Source organism: Panthera uncia, chromosome F2, assembly GCF_023721935.1.
Source record: "Panthera uncia isolate 11264 chromosome F2, Puncia_PCG_1.0, whole genome shotgun sequence".
Lineage (NCBI taxonomy): Eukaryota > Metazoa > Chordata > Mammalia > Carnivora > Felidae > Panthera > Panthera uncia.
This window is the reverse complement of record NC_064812.1, coordinates 27,555,647-27,572,367: the sequence shown is the minus strand read 5'-3', so window position 1 is coordinate 27,572,367 and position 16,721 is coordinate 27,555,647. Positions and strand designations below refer to the sequence as shown.

General features: G+C 35.2%; 2 pseudogenes; one reads left to right on the top strand and one right to left on the bottom strand.

Annotated features, from left to right (window-relative positions):
- Window positions 1–1,118: 1,118 nt before the first annotated feature.
- On the bottom strand, window positions 1,119–1,581 carry LOC125924220 (40S ribosomal protein S24-like; annotated as a pseudogene).
- Window positions 1,582–8,816: 7,235 nt separating this feature from the next.
- Window positions 8,817–9,231, top strand: LOC125924219 (60S ribosomal protein L27-like; annotated as a pseudogene).
- The last annotated feature ends 7,490 nt before the right edge of the window (window positions 9,232–16,721 follow it).

Here is a 16,721-nt window from a genome sequence, read left to right as displayed (position 1 = left end):
CTGTCTTCAAAGTAAGGGTCCTTAAATTATGAGGAAAAACAGGTGGCTAAATTAATAATTGGGATGGTTTGAGATCTTCCCCCTTCCATTCAAACTGGAGCATAGTACAACTTGTGGAGAGTAGAGAATAAAAAGTTTACACTCTGCAAGTTTTGTGATTTCATTTATCTCCCTCACATATGCATTCTGATCATACTGGTCTTTTCTCTTTACTCTCCATTAAGACAAGGGAAATAGCACACACACACAAAATAATTGAAAAATGCAATTTAAACTAATTTTTAGAACACAAGCAAGCATTTTAGCTACTTCTTAAAAAGCCCCACATTAATGAAGAAAGCTGCTAACAGTGAGGACCAGTCTGTTTGGGGCCAATATTGACACATGTATAAATATATCTAGGTTAGGAAGATTGCCTCCAGGATACCATATTACCTTATGTTATCATGTCTCCATAGACTCCTCTTAGTTGTGACAATTTCTGACTTTTCTTGTTTTTGATGGTCTTGAAAGTCTTGAGTATTACTGGCCTGGTATTTTGGAAGATGCTCTTATATTGTTATGTATATGGTGTTTTTTTTTTTTCGTGATTAGATTGGGGTTATAGGTTTTTAGGAGAAACACCTGAGAGGTGAAGTAATATTTTGAACTCATCATATCAAGGGTGCATACTATTAATGATCTATACTGTAGATATTTATCACCTGACTGAAGTAGTGTTAGACTTCTACACTATAAAGTTAGACTTTGATCATTTCCACACGGTACTTGTGAGGAAGAAGTCGGTGTGCACAGCCCAGAATTAAAGAGTGGGTGTTTATATCTTCCACGCAAAGCAAAGAGTATCTACGTATATTATTTGGAATTCTTCTGCATCAGAGATTTGTTTCTTCTGTCCCATCAATTTGTTTATTCAATTATGTATGTTTATTAGTATCAACACATTGATATTCATGTTATGCCTTGAGGTATTATACCTACTTCATTTTGGTGTTCAAACTGTCCTGACTTTGGTCAGGAACTCTTTCAGGCAACTTCTGTGTCCCTTTGTTTTATGTCCATCAATGCATTTTTTGGAGATCAATGTATTTTTTTAAGTTCTTAGTTTATTAATCATCTCATGACAAATATACACCATCACCACCGATAGTCACTGCAGATTCTTTACTCTTTCTGTTGTCCAATTTCCAGCTCACTTTTTTGCCAGCACCAACATTGGTTTTTGCAGTTCCCCTGACTTTCTTCATTCTGTTCATGGATCCCTTTTGCTGTTTTCTTGACTTCTTTTTCTTCTCATACAGACCCTGTCTTGCAAGTCTGTGTTTAGGTTCATTTTTCTTTGCATAACCAAAGGAATCATAAAACATGTCAAAGCCAGTTGTCTTGCCATCACCAAAATGGTTCTGAATCCAAATACAAAGATGACATCTGATGTAGTCTTGTACATTTTGGCTAATTTTTTCCTGAATTTCTGTCTTAGCTACTGTTGACTTCCTGGGATGAAGAACATCAATAACCATCTGCTTCTGCTGATGTATTAGGATGGCCATGAACTTCCTAGATAGCTACTGTGTCATTCATACTGGTGGTCACGCTTATAGCAGCGAGAGAGGACAAGATCAATGTATTTTTAAAATATCTTTATCATGGAGGGTATGATCTTGCCCCATTTAACATGACAAATCATTACATTTTTAATTTTGATAATCATATTTTATTTGTTTTATAATTTCTCTTCTTTTCTTCATTATTGCTTTTCTCTTGACATGGCATGATTTCTCTGAGGTCCTTCTTAAATCTTTTTTAAACATGCTAGTTTACTGATAACAGCCAAATTATGGAAAGAGCCCAGATATCCATTAAATAATGAATGGATAAAGAAGAAGTGTTATATATATATACATATACATATATAATGTAATATTACTCAGCCATAAAAAGATGAAATCTTGCCATTGGCAATGATGTTGGTGGAGCTAGAGTGCATTATGCTAAGCTAAATCAGACAGAGAACGACTGATACCATATGATTTCACTCATCTGTGGAATTTAAAAAACAAAACACATGAACATGGGGATGGTGGGAAGAGAGGCAAACCAAGAAACATACTCTTAACTATAGAGAACAAACTAAGGGCTTGTTACAAGAAGGGTGGGGATGGGAGGATGGGTTAAATGGGTGATGGGTAATAAGGAGGACAATTGTGATGAGCACTGGGTGTTGTATATAATGTTGAATCACTAGATTCTACATGCGAAATAAATATTGCACTGCATGTTATCTAGCTGGAATGTTTTTATTTAACTTGTAGAAAAATAAAAGAAAAAACAAACATGTTAGTATTTTATTCATTCTAAATTGGTCAATGTATATTAATTATTTGGGCTTTTGTTCCTGCTTTTTTATGGGCTCATTTTCTTGATCTTGTTTTATTTAAATCTTTTAAGATAAGCTCATTGTCATTTTATTCATCCTATGGTTTCATCTTTCATTTGTAAGTGTTTTTCTACAACTTGCTTCCTACAGAGTTCAAGAAACTTCACAAGTCCTTAGTCAGTTTCTATAGTAATTGTTTGCCTGTATATTCCAGTACTGAAGGTATGTTGTAAATTTTGAACCCTGATTATAAAATTCATATGTTTCAGATTTAAGGCTTTAATTTCTCTCAAAGGAGTAGTTTTTAAAAGTCAAAGTCACAGTAGATGACAAACATCATTGCAATCACTGTAGCTAGAGGTGAGTTGAGAATGTTGGTTGATTTAGTAATTTATTTTTAAGTTGTGGAGCAGCACTTCAGAGTTTGAGGAATGTCACTCCCATTTCCCTTAAGTGAAGACATAAAGTCATTCCATGGTCTCAGTCAATCAGATTCCACAGTTTACAGTACCCATGGTCTTCTTAGGATGTCAGTTTGCTCTTTCCTCTGTAGTTTTGAGTTCCTTCTCTATTTCCAGCACTTGTTATTTCACTTTATTTTTTAACTGAAAGAGTCTGATTGCATTTTTGATGTTTGACTTTTGATATACTTTAAGCCCAAGACTTCTTTATAGATCTCTTGCCCAACACCTTAGCAAGCTCATTTAAAAGTCCACAGGCTCCTTCCTTTGGTTCTGGTAGAAAGTTCAAATCCCACAAAATCCAGGACAATGAAGGGGACTCTAAACCTGAAACTGCCCTCTAATCACTATAAAACCCCAAGCCATTTGTCCCTCTTTGCTATATTAAGCCGTTTTTGTACATTGGTGTAGGTCTGCTTGCTCTCCCAAGAAAACCTTATAATGTGAGTAATAAGTGTTCTTATACCTCTTAGTTCTTGGGTAGCATAATCTATCTCGATATTTGAACTGAATTCTGGATTGGGGTTTAATCTTGCCTTCCTTTGGGCAACCACAAGACACTAACCCAGGTGTAGCACAGGAGCAATTTTTATATTAATTTATATTGTGACAGGGTCCCAAAGGTCATCTCACTATTTTTTGGACATCCATGTACAAATATTTTCAATTTCAATAGTTTTAGAAGGTAAAATAAACAGTGGAGTATATTGCATTTCATCCATTATGTTGATGAAGGGAAAAAAAGATAATATGCCACATAGTTAACATTGTAAAATGAGCACTCTCCTACATTGTTGATGGGATAGTAAATTATTACCCTCCTGGAGCCAATTTGTTAATATTTGAAAGAAGACTTTACAATGAGAAACACAGAAAGGGTAGAGGAAAAATGACTACAACTGGACAAAGGGAAGGAAGTCACTAAGCGCCCAAATATTTTTAAGCTTCTCTTTAACTCTGAAAATAAACTTTCAAAATGATAAAATCAAAAAATATATAAAATCAAAGCAACACTTTTTAGGCACATGCTAAACATGTATATCATAATTAGGTCTAATATTGTGTAATTTAAAACTTATTTTAAACTTACCTCCCACTTCCAAACACACACACACACACACACACACACACACACACACAGAGAGAGAGAGAGAGAGAGAGAGAGAGAGAGAGAGAGAGAGAGAGAAGTGGATTCAACATTTTTTTTTTTAAAGGGTCAGTATTGAAAGAATATATAAATGTAAAGAAATAGCCTCAGGGAGCCTGGGTGGCTCAGTGGATTAAGCATCTGACTCTTGATTTCAGATCAGGTAATAATCTCATGGCTCATGAATTCAAGCTCCATGTCGGGCTCCATGCTGATAACATGGAGCCTGCTTGGGATTCTCTCTCTTCTTTCTCTCTGCCCTTCCCCTGGTCATTCTGTCTGTCTGAAAATAAATAAACTCAAAAACAGAAACAGAGTCAACATCATTTTTTTAAACTTTTGTACTTCAGCCTTAGAATTATAAAGCTAATCAAGGAAATAAATGTGCACTTAGTCCCTGTGACAATACCATCCAAAAACAGCCTATAATTTTATTCTGTCCACTATAACTTCACACACTGAAGGTAGTGATATAAGATTTTCTTCATTAATCTCAAGGTTTTTTTTTTAAGAAATGGAATTGCATATTCTTACTTTAATTTAGTTGTGTTGCTAGCCAACTTCTCTGGGAAACAGGCTGTGCTATAGATATTTGTATGCAAGAAGTTTGTTGTTTTCAGGAATAACATCCATGAGAGAGTTAAACACACACACACACACACACACACACACGCACACGCACACGCACACACACACACGAACAGGCCTGGGCAGAGGGACAATAAGAACTGCATGCCACTGCAGCAAAGACCAGTCAGTCCCACTAGAATAAAGATGAATCTCCTTCAGGGTTGTCATGAATGGAGGGAAAAGGAGTAAGTCTTTTAACAGTTCCTCATGTCAACCCACCTTACTTACCATCCCTGTTCTGGACATTCGTTGGATGTGGACTACATTTCCAGAAAGATACATAATCTTGGTGAGGTGGCTCTCTAACACTTAGTGTAATTTTTTCAGACAGACTCAGCTGCAAGACTACACTTCCAACAGCTGGAGAGATAAGTGCTTTAGTCCTGAAGGTGGTTGAGGATTGTTGAACCACTTGGGCTTTTTGCAATACTTTTAAGTTTGATATGTTGGAGTTAGAGATATTTGGACTCATTCCAAGTTCAGTATAAAAGCACTCAAAGCTTTATCAGGCTTATAATACTCCCTGGACCTCAGCTAATCCTTATTGGGGGAAAAAAGAGATAAAACAATTTTACAGCTGTGTAGGCTTTGAAATGCCTTAAAAGTGATGAGAACAATGTGCAAAGTTCCCCACAATAAAGCCTTTTGCCAATTGAGTTCATATCTGGATATCGCTGAGAAAAGATGCCTGGCAGTATATGGGGATGGTTTCCTTAGAAAAAGGTCACATCAAAAGCAATGCACTTGTTGTGTGTGTATTAGTGACAGATCTATATCCTGAACATAGAGACACAAAATATTATATTTTGAAAGGGGAAGATAGCAAGTGAGTGAAATCTGTTAACAGAATAGAGAAATGACTTCTTCCATGCTTCATAAAGAAAACTGGTCACATACTTGTTTTGCAATCATAAACATATCTAACATGTTTGCTGCAATGTCAAGTACTTATAAATAAGGAACAAAATGATAATTTTAGTTTTAAAGAATGTTTTCATAGGAAATTGAGATTTATAAACAAGGGATTTCTTTGTATTTTCTCTTTTTAAAATGTATACAGTTGAGAAAGACATATCTTTCAGGGTAATAAGATAGTGTACCCATCCAATGAAATTAATGATTTAGTTTCTGCTGCATTCTTTGACAATAAAATTTTTGGATTTTAATGTGTGGGCTGATTCACATGCCACTTCTAATGAAAAATATAAAATGTATTGTCGTGATTTTGCACTACCCAGGATAGAGAAACTCTAAGACTTCATTTTTCATTTTATTTCATTGTCTTCTACTCAGGAGTATCCAGTGACCTATGTTTGGCAGTTTGTGTAAAATGTATGCATTGGAAATCGGAACATTAGGAAGTTCGTGTAACATCAGTCCATCTTAGTCACCAATATGTGGAAAAAACTAAATTGCATCTGTCACAGCTGCCTAATACGTTGGTAGAGATGGTATCATCAAATTAAGCAGAAGTGTTTTGTGTCTATATAAAACGATTTAGGGAGGTAAAACAATAGTCACAAGGTGCTCATATGAAATGAATGAATGTGAATGTGTTTAATAAAGTGGTGCAAAATTAGTTCACTTTGAATATAATAGCACCTTAAAATAAAGTTAAAATAAGAGTAAGTTTCTCTTCTCACAAGTAAGGAGACAGAAAATAAACAGGATAAGAAGACAATTAAAACATAGATAATACGCTTGTGTTTTATTTTTTTTTATTTTTTATTTTATTTTTTTTTCAACGTTTTTTATTTATTTTTGGGACAGAGAGAGACAGAGCATGAACGGGGGAGGGGCAGAGAGAGAGGGAGACACAGAATCGGAAACAGGCTCCAGGCTCCGAGCCGTCAGCCCAGAGCCTGACGCGGGGCTCGAGCTCACGGACCGCGAGATCGTGACCTGGCTGAAGTCGGACGCTTAACCGACTGCGCCACCCAGGCGCCCCTACGCTTGTGTTTTAAATCTTGCTTTTGATCTTGTATTAATAATTTAACATTTAAGATACTTTTTACTTAAATTACAGAATAAAAGTGAATAAAGAAAAAAAAACAATTAGAGGAATTTTAAAGTGCATCACCTCTTAGGATTTAACTCCTTTTTTTTAAAAAAGAAAGCATTACTACATATTAGAAGCTATTACACACCAGAATAAATATATTACAAACAATCTTTGCAGTTCATGGTTATTTCTGAAACATTTATTTACAGGCTGATTTAAGAAGACTTCACTGAAAAATTATTGAGTATTTTCTATGTGCTAGATTCTGTGCTGTTAGAAAAAAAGCCATAATCTCTACCAATGTACTTTTGCCTACATGCATACCATACATTAACTTACGTTAGTTTATGGATACATGTATACTTACACACACATGTGCACACACATACTTTATTTTTTTTTAATGTACCTGAAGTCAAATATACTTCTTACACGCAGTGAAATATCTGAAGGCCGAGTGAGTTAGACTTTGGCAGATTTAAAGTGGTAACACAACCATATGCAAGACTGCTTTATATAACAAAAAACATTATACCATTTGTTCCCTGAATTCCTCTTAATTTAACCTACCATTGGTTCCTCTGACATGCCCATTTTGGATTATAGTACTGAGAGTGTTATCTCCTATTAAACTTTCCTACATGTTTCTTTGACAACATTGCTCTAATATTCTTATGTAGAACTCATGTTTTTCTTTACTTGACACTTCTTCATTTCCTATGGCTGAAAGTCACAGTGGCATGTCCTTCACATACCATAAGAATAAGATATGTTACTTAGATTTGTGGCTGTAAATCATAATTATTTTTCCAGATCATACAGCTAAGCTCATGTCAATCAAGTAGACAACTTAGCTTCTTGGCCACAGCATTAGGCTCAGGATTGGCCATACCAACCAAATATGTCCACTGAGAAAATTTCAATGTGTTTGATGTATAGTCACTGATAAAGATATGATATTTTAGGCTGCTGATTCATTAAGCCATTGGAATGCTTCTTGGTGTTGCAAACGGGGGTAATTTTCCCCAGGTATTGAGAATCTCTTAGAGAATAAAGTCAACAAACAGGCAAACAAATCTACAGAAAAGATAAAGAACTGATACCTTCTTATGAACTACTGTATCCAAGCATGAAGCTAGTTCTGTTATATGGTCCAATAAAGCCACACTCCCTTTTATTCTTAAGACAGTTTGAGTTCAGTTTCAATGCCTTACAATGGGAAAATGATTCCTAAAGAATAAATTTACATCAAGAGAATACTTCAGGACTAGGAAATAGGCTAATCTTTTTAAGAGGTTACCAAAAACAAAGCAGACAATGATAATATTTAGAACATTACTTCTATGATATTTATAGGACATCATGATCAAAATGTATTCACGTGATCATAATATTCAATAATGTGATAATTTACAAGAGTGAGGTAAGTTTGAGTAGAGAGAGTCCTTTGGTGTAAATAACATTTACAAACCTTGTAAAATGTAAATCAGATTATACTGTTTCTCTTCTCAAAATACTCTACTGTAAAGTAAAGCTGAAGACTTTCTAGGCTTCAATCCATCCTTCTTATCTGCTTTATTAGGTCCCTGAATAATCTGCACCTGCCCTCTTTCTTATTCTGCTCCAGACACACTGGCCTCCTTACTATTTCTGTTACTCATCAGAAACAAAAACAAACAAGCAAAATAACCCCCATGCCTAGAGTTTTTATCCTCACTCGTCTCCTCTTTCTAGAATGCTCTTCTTATAGCTATTGACATGACTGACTTCTTAATTATATTTGAGAATTTTACTAAAATGGTAATTTTTAAAGCCTTTCTTGACCATTCAAATTAAATATCATATGTTCACATTTTCTAACTTTCCCTGGTTTATCCCCCAGCACTTATCACTATATAATACTTTATTTAAATTAATATGCATATTGTGGGATGCCTGGGTGGCTTACTCAGTTGAGCATCTGACTTCAGTTCAGGTCATGATCTCACACTCCGTGAGTTCAAACCCTGCATCGGGCTCTGTGCTGACAGCTCAGAGCCTGGAGCCCGCTTCAGATTCTGTGCCTCCCCCTCTCTCTGCCCCTCCCTTGATCATGCTCTGTCTCTCTCTGTTTCAAAAATAAATAAAAACATTAAAAAAAGTAATATGCATATTGTTTATTGTCTGTCTTTGTGCAGAAGTATATATTATAAGGGTTGGATGGCTGGTGTCAACAAGGGCAAGTTTGTGAAACCTGGGATGGTGGTGATGGTCCCAGCAAAGAGCTACTTCCAAGGCAAAGCAGTCCTTGTGAGGAACATTCGTGATTGCCACCTCAAGCTACCTCTATAGCCATGCTCTTGTGTCTGGAATTGACTGCTATCTCTGAAAAGTGACAGCTACCATAGGCAGGAAGAGGTCAAAGATTGAATCTTTTGTGGAAGTTTATAACTACAATCACCTCATGCCCACAAGGCACCCTGTGGATATCCTCTTGGACAAAACTGTCAGCAATAAGGATGTGTTCAGAAACTCTGCTCTTAAATGTAAAGCCTGATGAGGGGCCAAGGTCAAGTTCAAGGAGATATACAAGACCTGCAAGAACAAATGGTTCTTCCAGAAGCTGCAGTTGTAGCTCTGTTTTGTTTCAGTCATTACAAAATAAAGGAAAAAAAATGTTTAAAGTGTCTATTACATAACTGCTGTTATGTAGACTTTTTTCTTTCCTTGTTTTTTAAATAAGTGTATCCTCAGTGCTTGATTTAGTGGTTTAGTAAAATAAGTGTTCAACAAACGTTTGTGAAATAGTGAATGAAAATGAGATTTGAAATCAGAATTCAGCATTCAATACCTGTTATACCACTTATGGAATGGTGATATTGGAAAACTAATTTGTCTCTGTGACTTTAGAACTTGGTAATTTGCATAAAAGTAGCATTACTGTCTTTCTTACAACTTTATTGAGATATTTATTGAGATATAGTATATATAGTCATTTGCACATATTTCAAGTGTATATGTATTTTTAAAGTTTATTTATTTTGAGTCAGAGAGAAAGTGCAAGCGGGGAAGGGGCAGAGAGAGGGAGAGACAGAATCCTAATCGGGCTCTGCACTGCCAGCACAGAGCCCCATGCAAGGCTCGAACTCACAAACTGTGAGATCATGACCTGAGCCAAGATCAAGAATTCGAGGCTTAACCAACAGACCCACCCTGGTGCCCCTCAAGTGTATATTTTGATAAATTTCTAATGCAATCCTTCCTTCCTCTCCCTACTAGTCCCTTGGCAACCACTAATCTTCTTGTATTTGAGTTTTCATATTCTAGGATTTTATAACAATGTAATAATACATCAAGCATAAATTTTTCTTTCTTCTTCTAATTTCAGAAGAAAACACCAAGAAGTTTCCCAAAATGATGTATCATTTTACATTTCTACCAGCAGTAAATGAGCATTCTACATTTTAAGAGAGTTGGTATGGCTAGTCTTTTTAAAAATTTTTTTTAAAGTTTATTTATTTTGAAAGAGAGAGAGAGAGACAGAGAGAGAGCATGCAGGGTAGGGGCAGAGAGAAAGAGAGAGAATCCCAAGCAGGCTCTGCACTGTCAGCACAGAGCCCGATGCGGGGCTTGAACTCATGGACCATGAGATCATGACCTGAGCTTAAGTCGGATGCTCAACCAACTGAGCCACCCAGGTGCCCTGGTATGGCTAGTCTTTTAATTTTAGGCATTTTAACTGATGTATAGTGGTATCAAATTGTCATTTAGATTTGCATGTCCTAATGACTAATGATGTTGAACATTTTTTTGGGTGTTTGTCAACCATGTATTTCCTTCAGTTAAGTGTGTGTTCAAAGCTTTTGCTAATTAAAAACAAAATAATTGTTTTATAATTATTTTTATTTTTTAGTGTTTTGTTTATTTATTTTGAGAGAGAGAGAGAGAGAGAGAGAGAGACAGCATAAGACAGAGAGGAGAGAGAGAATCCCAAGTCGGCTCCACACTGCTAGTGTGGAGCCCGACATGGGGCTTGATCTCATGAACGATGAGATTACGATGCAAGCTGAAATCAAGAATCCGATGCTCAACCAACTGAGCCACCCAGGTGTTCATATAATTACTTCTAAAATTTGTTTTATAATTGTTGTATTTGAGAGTTATTTACATATTCTGGAAATAAGTCCTTTACTAGATATATGTTTTGCAAAGATTTCCTCCTAGTCTGTGGCTTTTAATTTAATAGTTTTAATCGTGTGATAAAATTCAATTTATCAACTTGTTGATTTATAATAATGATATTCGTATTGAAGGTAAGGTATTTTAATTCAAGGTCAAATTTAGAAAGTCAATGTAGAAGGTTGATAGGTGTAGGTTTATATTTAAGTCAGTGATACCCATTTTGAGTTACTTCTTAAAAACAGTAAGTGGTATTGATATAGATATAGATAGATATTTCTGTAGTGTTATTATTGACATGTGGATATCTAGCACCACATGCTTAAAAATCTCCATAGGGTTGCTTTTGCATCCATGTCAAAAATAAGCCTCCATGTATGTATGGGTATATTTCAGGACTCTATTCTGACCCATTTGAGTTGAGTATTTGTCTACCTCAACATAATCAAGTTAATGCCATCCTGTCTTGACAATTACTTCTTTACAATAAGTCTTGACATCAGGTGGTGTTACTACTAGAATATTCTTCTTTTAAAAAAATTGCTTTGCTTATTCTAGATTCTTTGCATTTCTCTATACATTGTAGACTGTAGAATTCTTCCCATACAATTGCTTAGATCAAGTTTATCTTATGATCAAATCAAGACTTTAGTAGCTTAGCTTGTATCATTTATTCATTGATCCACTCAGACTACACATTAAGTACCTACTATGTGGAAGGCACTGTATTGTATGATAGTGTTTATGAGCAAACAAAGGTATATCTCTTTACAGTACAGTAGGGCATGTATAATTAAAAAAAGCAAACAAGTTTATAGGGAGTAAACATAGGAATGATAGAAAACTTATAATTTCCAATAATATTTAAAGGAAGTGATAAGATTTTTTTTTTGAGGAGGTGATATTTGAGTTGTACTATTAACTCTGATAATAATACCACCACTATTTCTAGGGGGAAAATGTTAAGAATTTCATATGAGTTCATAACATACCTTTTGGAATGTATTACTTGTTGCATCTGTAAAAATAAATAAAGAAAACCTCACTTAAAATGGAGTTGGGACCTGAGGGGGAGCTCTGATACATTTCTACTTGCCTTAAGAAGCATACCTCACATTACTCAATGGGAAGATTACTCTGCATTTCCCAGCAGCAGGAAGAGAGAATTTCTCTTTGCCCAGGCAACAGTTCAGTCAATGAGAACTCTGTGAAACAGCCTCTTCCAGTTTCTTCCTTTCCCCTATAAGAGCGAGCTCCTCTCCTCTGTTTTGGGGATTTGTCTATGGTTCATCATAGTCTCCATATCCAAATTGCAAATCCCCTGCTATTCCAAAGTGAATTCACTTTGCTGGTAAAATAACTGGCTGTTTTGTTTTTTAAGATCAACAAATCAATATTGCAAAGTGGTATATTGTTAGGATTAGTATATTTTTTGAAATATCTTACTCATTTTATAAGGTGACTTGAGGACTTTAGTAATAGTCCCTGTGTCTTGTCTATTGCACAATTTAATTCTGCTATGTTAATTAGGATAAAAAATAATTTACCCTGTTGTTTCCTGGTGAAGTATACACAAGTCATTTTAAATCAATTCACTCTTAGCCATACATTTAAAAAGATACAAAATGTAATGTGGCTCATGATTATTTGTCATGTTATCTTTGTCATATAAACTTAGGAAAAAATTAAATAATTAGACATGTGAGAAAGTTAATGAAGGTTAATAATTTAAATTTTCATCAAAGTTAAAATTACTAGTTTGTACTGTTTCTGTAAACAAGGGGTCAAAATGAAAATATAGGGTGATTGCTAATTGTAGAAGTAAATACTTAAGGTATTCATCAGAGTTAAAGAGCTGCTATTATCATTGCCATTCAAATAATAATGATGATAATACAATACTACATATAAATTTAAATCATTTTAAAAAGTGCTTTTTGTGTGACAAAACATTAAGAGCACTGTGAATTGGACTATGGACTGCTGCACTGTAGGCAGAGCAGCCCAGAAAGGAGATGGTTAACAAAAGAAAAGGTGCCTAGTCAACCCTGAGGTTATTTCCGCTATCTATCTCATCCCCTAGGCTAGCTAAGATAAACAGAGGTGCTGCCTCATGTCTGCTGTAAACAACCTTCCTCCCAACTGCCTGGTGCCAGGATTTTGTTTTGTGTTAACCCAAACCCCTAACGAAGAATATCTTCAAGACCCCCTTTCCCTCACGTCCACAAGTTAATGTTCACAGATTCATTGTCCCTTTGTGCACGTCCATCTCCATGTTTGTAAGCCTTCTGATCCTAACAAAAACAGGGCAAGGACGCTTATTTGGGGCTCTTGTCATTTCTTGGACATTAGCCATCTCTCGTCTTTCATCCTGAATCCTGCTCTCTTGCTAAACAACAGAAAAATTTAGACCTAGAGTCTACGACAAAGTATGATGTTTTTTTTACTTATTTTACAATCAATTTTTGCCTTCTCTTCACTCTTCTGCCCCAGGAAGTTGATCTTAATGGATTGAATCTCTGGGGTACATTTCCCTCTAGCTTCTGGTTGAATTAGCAAAGGGATTCAATAGCAGAAAATTGGATGATGGAGGTGGGAAGATATAGGGATGTTTCTTCACTTTGAGCTTTGGTGATGGACTTGCTGTGATTCCCCCTTTCAGGGTTCCAGCTACCCTTGGATCCAGAGACACCATTTTTATACTTTTATACTTTTTTATACTTTTATACTTTTGGGCCTAGAGAAGTTAATGGCTTCTGGTTGTAGCTTATCTTGGTCTTCTAAATATCTTTGGTTTGTTCCTTTAACCCTTTCCACACTCTGTAAATAATATCTTCTTTAAATTATCTTTATAATTCCAGATTAATATGTTTTTATGACTCTGGTAGGCCCTAACTAATATAATAGTAATTAAAAATATACTAAGTTAACTTATATAATAATAGCATATCTAGAAAAAAGCTTAATAGCATTGCATATAATGAAATTGATACTACCAAGTTGAAATGAACAGTTTTTATTTTTATAATGCGTTAGATGTGGAAGCCAGTTTCATTCATTCTATAAATATAAAGTATATGCCTATGGTGTTCTAGTCTCTGAAGATACCTAGATGAATAAAATACGATCTCTTTACTCACAAGAGAACAGAGTATTGTGAAGTTTCCCTCCAGACTGTTATATACTTGAGACAAGCAAATTCAGGAATAGAAAAACATTTTTACCGTCATTGTAGTGTGAGCAACATAATCTACCCAAGTATGATAGCAAATCATAATAAATTTCCTAGAGGAGCTGAAATAATTCTAATTTAATATTCTGAGGACATGTCTGGATTTGGCTCATGTGTCTGTATTCCTAAGTAAGCTAGGCTTCTAATTTTAATTTTAATCTTTGTCTAGGGGAGATATATCATTGAAAAATGACATGTAGATTTAAATAATAAGAGACTTAAAGTAATGTTGTTTATGTGAAGCTCCACCCTCCAATTTTTATTTGTATGCGACCTTGAAAAGATTGTCAAAACCAAGTCACATAAAAATAGATGGGATATTATGAGACATTAAAATGATATTACCAAATAATATTTAATCATATAGGAAAACTTCATCTCACTCATTTTTAATAGGAGGGCCAAAGAATTAGTACTCACTAAGGATTTTGATGAGTCACATGTATAGAGTCTTTGATGTTGAGCAATCTATGCTTATTTTTGTACATGAACTCCTTTTTTCTGATAGCTTTAATTATCAGTTAGTAAGGTGGGCACACAAACCTAAAAATTAGAATTGAATTTCACCATTCCTTTGATATAAAATTGTTTTAAATGTTTCAAAACATTGAAATACATACATTTCATACATTCCTACAAAGGATGGATCAATAGGTTAACTAATAGCAAGCAATACTTACTTCTATACCTCAGCCCAACACAAACCAAGATATGCTACACAAGAGGAAAATATGTGGACCTTCAAACAAAATTTTAAAAAGAGAAGCCATGGAGAGTGAAGGAATGTTTGTTAAATGAGAACTTTCCAGTTCAGACTGAAGAAGGGCTGGATTCTTTAGTGGGGGATAGTTGATGCAAAAGTTTTTGCCTCCTTACTGACATACTTAACAAGGACAAATAGCAGCACCAGTCCTGGAACAGATGTGCCAACACAGCAGTTCCAGGATGGGATGAGAAGCAGGTGAAACCATGCAGGCAGATCTCCCACTACTGAGTGCTCCTTGCTAACCCCTCTCTTCACTATACTCTGAGGGCTGCACAATGACAATTTTAGGAGTATGTCAGTGCCCATATTAGTAGTAGGAACAAGTCAGGCACATCTGCTGAGAAAGTATGAAATAGTCGTGAGGGAAAAGGGACAAGGTGGCTTTTGCCTTGTCATGTCCCAAATCTTTTCTACCCTTGGGCTTTCTGTATTCTCGTGCTTTCTACCACAGCAACCTAGCCACAAAAAAGCCACAAGAATGGTGGAACTCAATTCTGATTTTTGGATTTCTGTTTGCCCACCTCACCAGCTGATAATTAAAGCTATCAGAAAAAAGGGAGTTCATGTACAAAAATAAGCATAGATTGCTCAACATCAAAGACTCTAACACATGTGAGTCACCAAAATCCTTGGCAATAACTTGTACTTTGGCCTTTCTATCAAAAATGAGTGAGATGAAAGCTTCAAAAAATTAAATGTTAGAATCTATCTTAGATTTCTAAAGTTATTTTCTATAATAACTTTTGTTATCTTCATATTTATTTTCTGTATAAAGTTTCAACAGCATTAAAAAATATTTATCACAAAATATTTATCTTAATGCCCCTATATACAAAAATACTTAAAAGTGCTAAAATATGTGCATCCTATTTGCTTACATTACTTTTACATGATTAGGGAAAGATGAACAAAGCAAGAACGTTAGCTGAGCTAACACGAAACATTCTTCCATAATTTCTCAAAATGTACCAACATGATTAGTTCTAATCCTACGTTTTTGAGTGATAATAAACTTCAGGGACTCAGAGCATTATTTTTATACATTTAATCCTTCATTAATAAGTTTTCTAACAGTACCTGCCCCACTAGCCTGTGAAGTGCTTGTTTTGCATTTCTTTTTGCTGGAGAGTCTCCTTCTCAGCAGTATTTCAGAACTGACAGTTTTGCTTGTGGTGATAAGAGCTTGAAGCCTCAGTGGCATGCTGAGTACTCCAGGGTTTCAAAACAAAACAAAACAAAACAAAAAACAAAAAACAAACAAAAAACCAAACCAAGACCCCACACCTCTAAAATCAGAAGAACAGCAAGACTCTGACAAAAAGTAAGTACCGCAGTGAGGTAAAAAAGAAAAAAGCAGCTAAATTAATCATAATCTATTCTTACCTTTGTTAACGACTCAGGTTCAGCTATTTTGCATTACAGTCAGCCCTTCCATTAATTTCTGGGTTTTCTTTAATGCTGGGTGACAACCTGTAAGGAGAAAGTTGTTTATTAATGAGGCCTAAATATGTGTAAAACTTTTCTAAAACTGTTTCTAAAGCAGGTTTCTAAATGCCTTGCAATATGCCTAACCAATATGTTTAGGAACAGTTAAATTAGGATGGCAAAAACTAATGAAGGATTAAATGGGCCAGCCATTATCTGCCCCAGCAGCTTGTAGATACAAGTAATCATGAAGAACTTTTTTTTTTTTTTTGAAAAAAAGGAAAGTAATTTTGTTAACTTTTTTTTTAATGTGAGATTTTCTGGAGAACCAGGAGAGGAATTTTTTTTTTCCTCCCACAATGATTAAGTACAATCTAGTTTTCTCAAGCCTCCTGACCTGTGTTTAGAGATAGGGTTTCATAATAGGATTAACCAGGATGTCACAGCCTCTTTCCTATAACCTCAGATATAAGAACTACAGTCTCTCAAAATAATCCTATAAATATTTCTGGGGCATCTTACA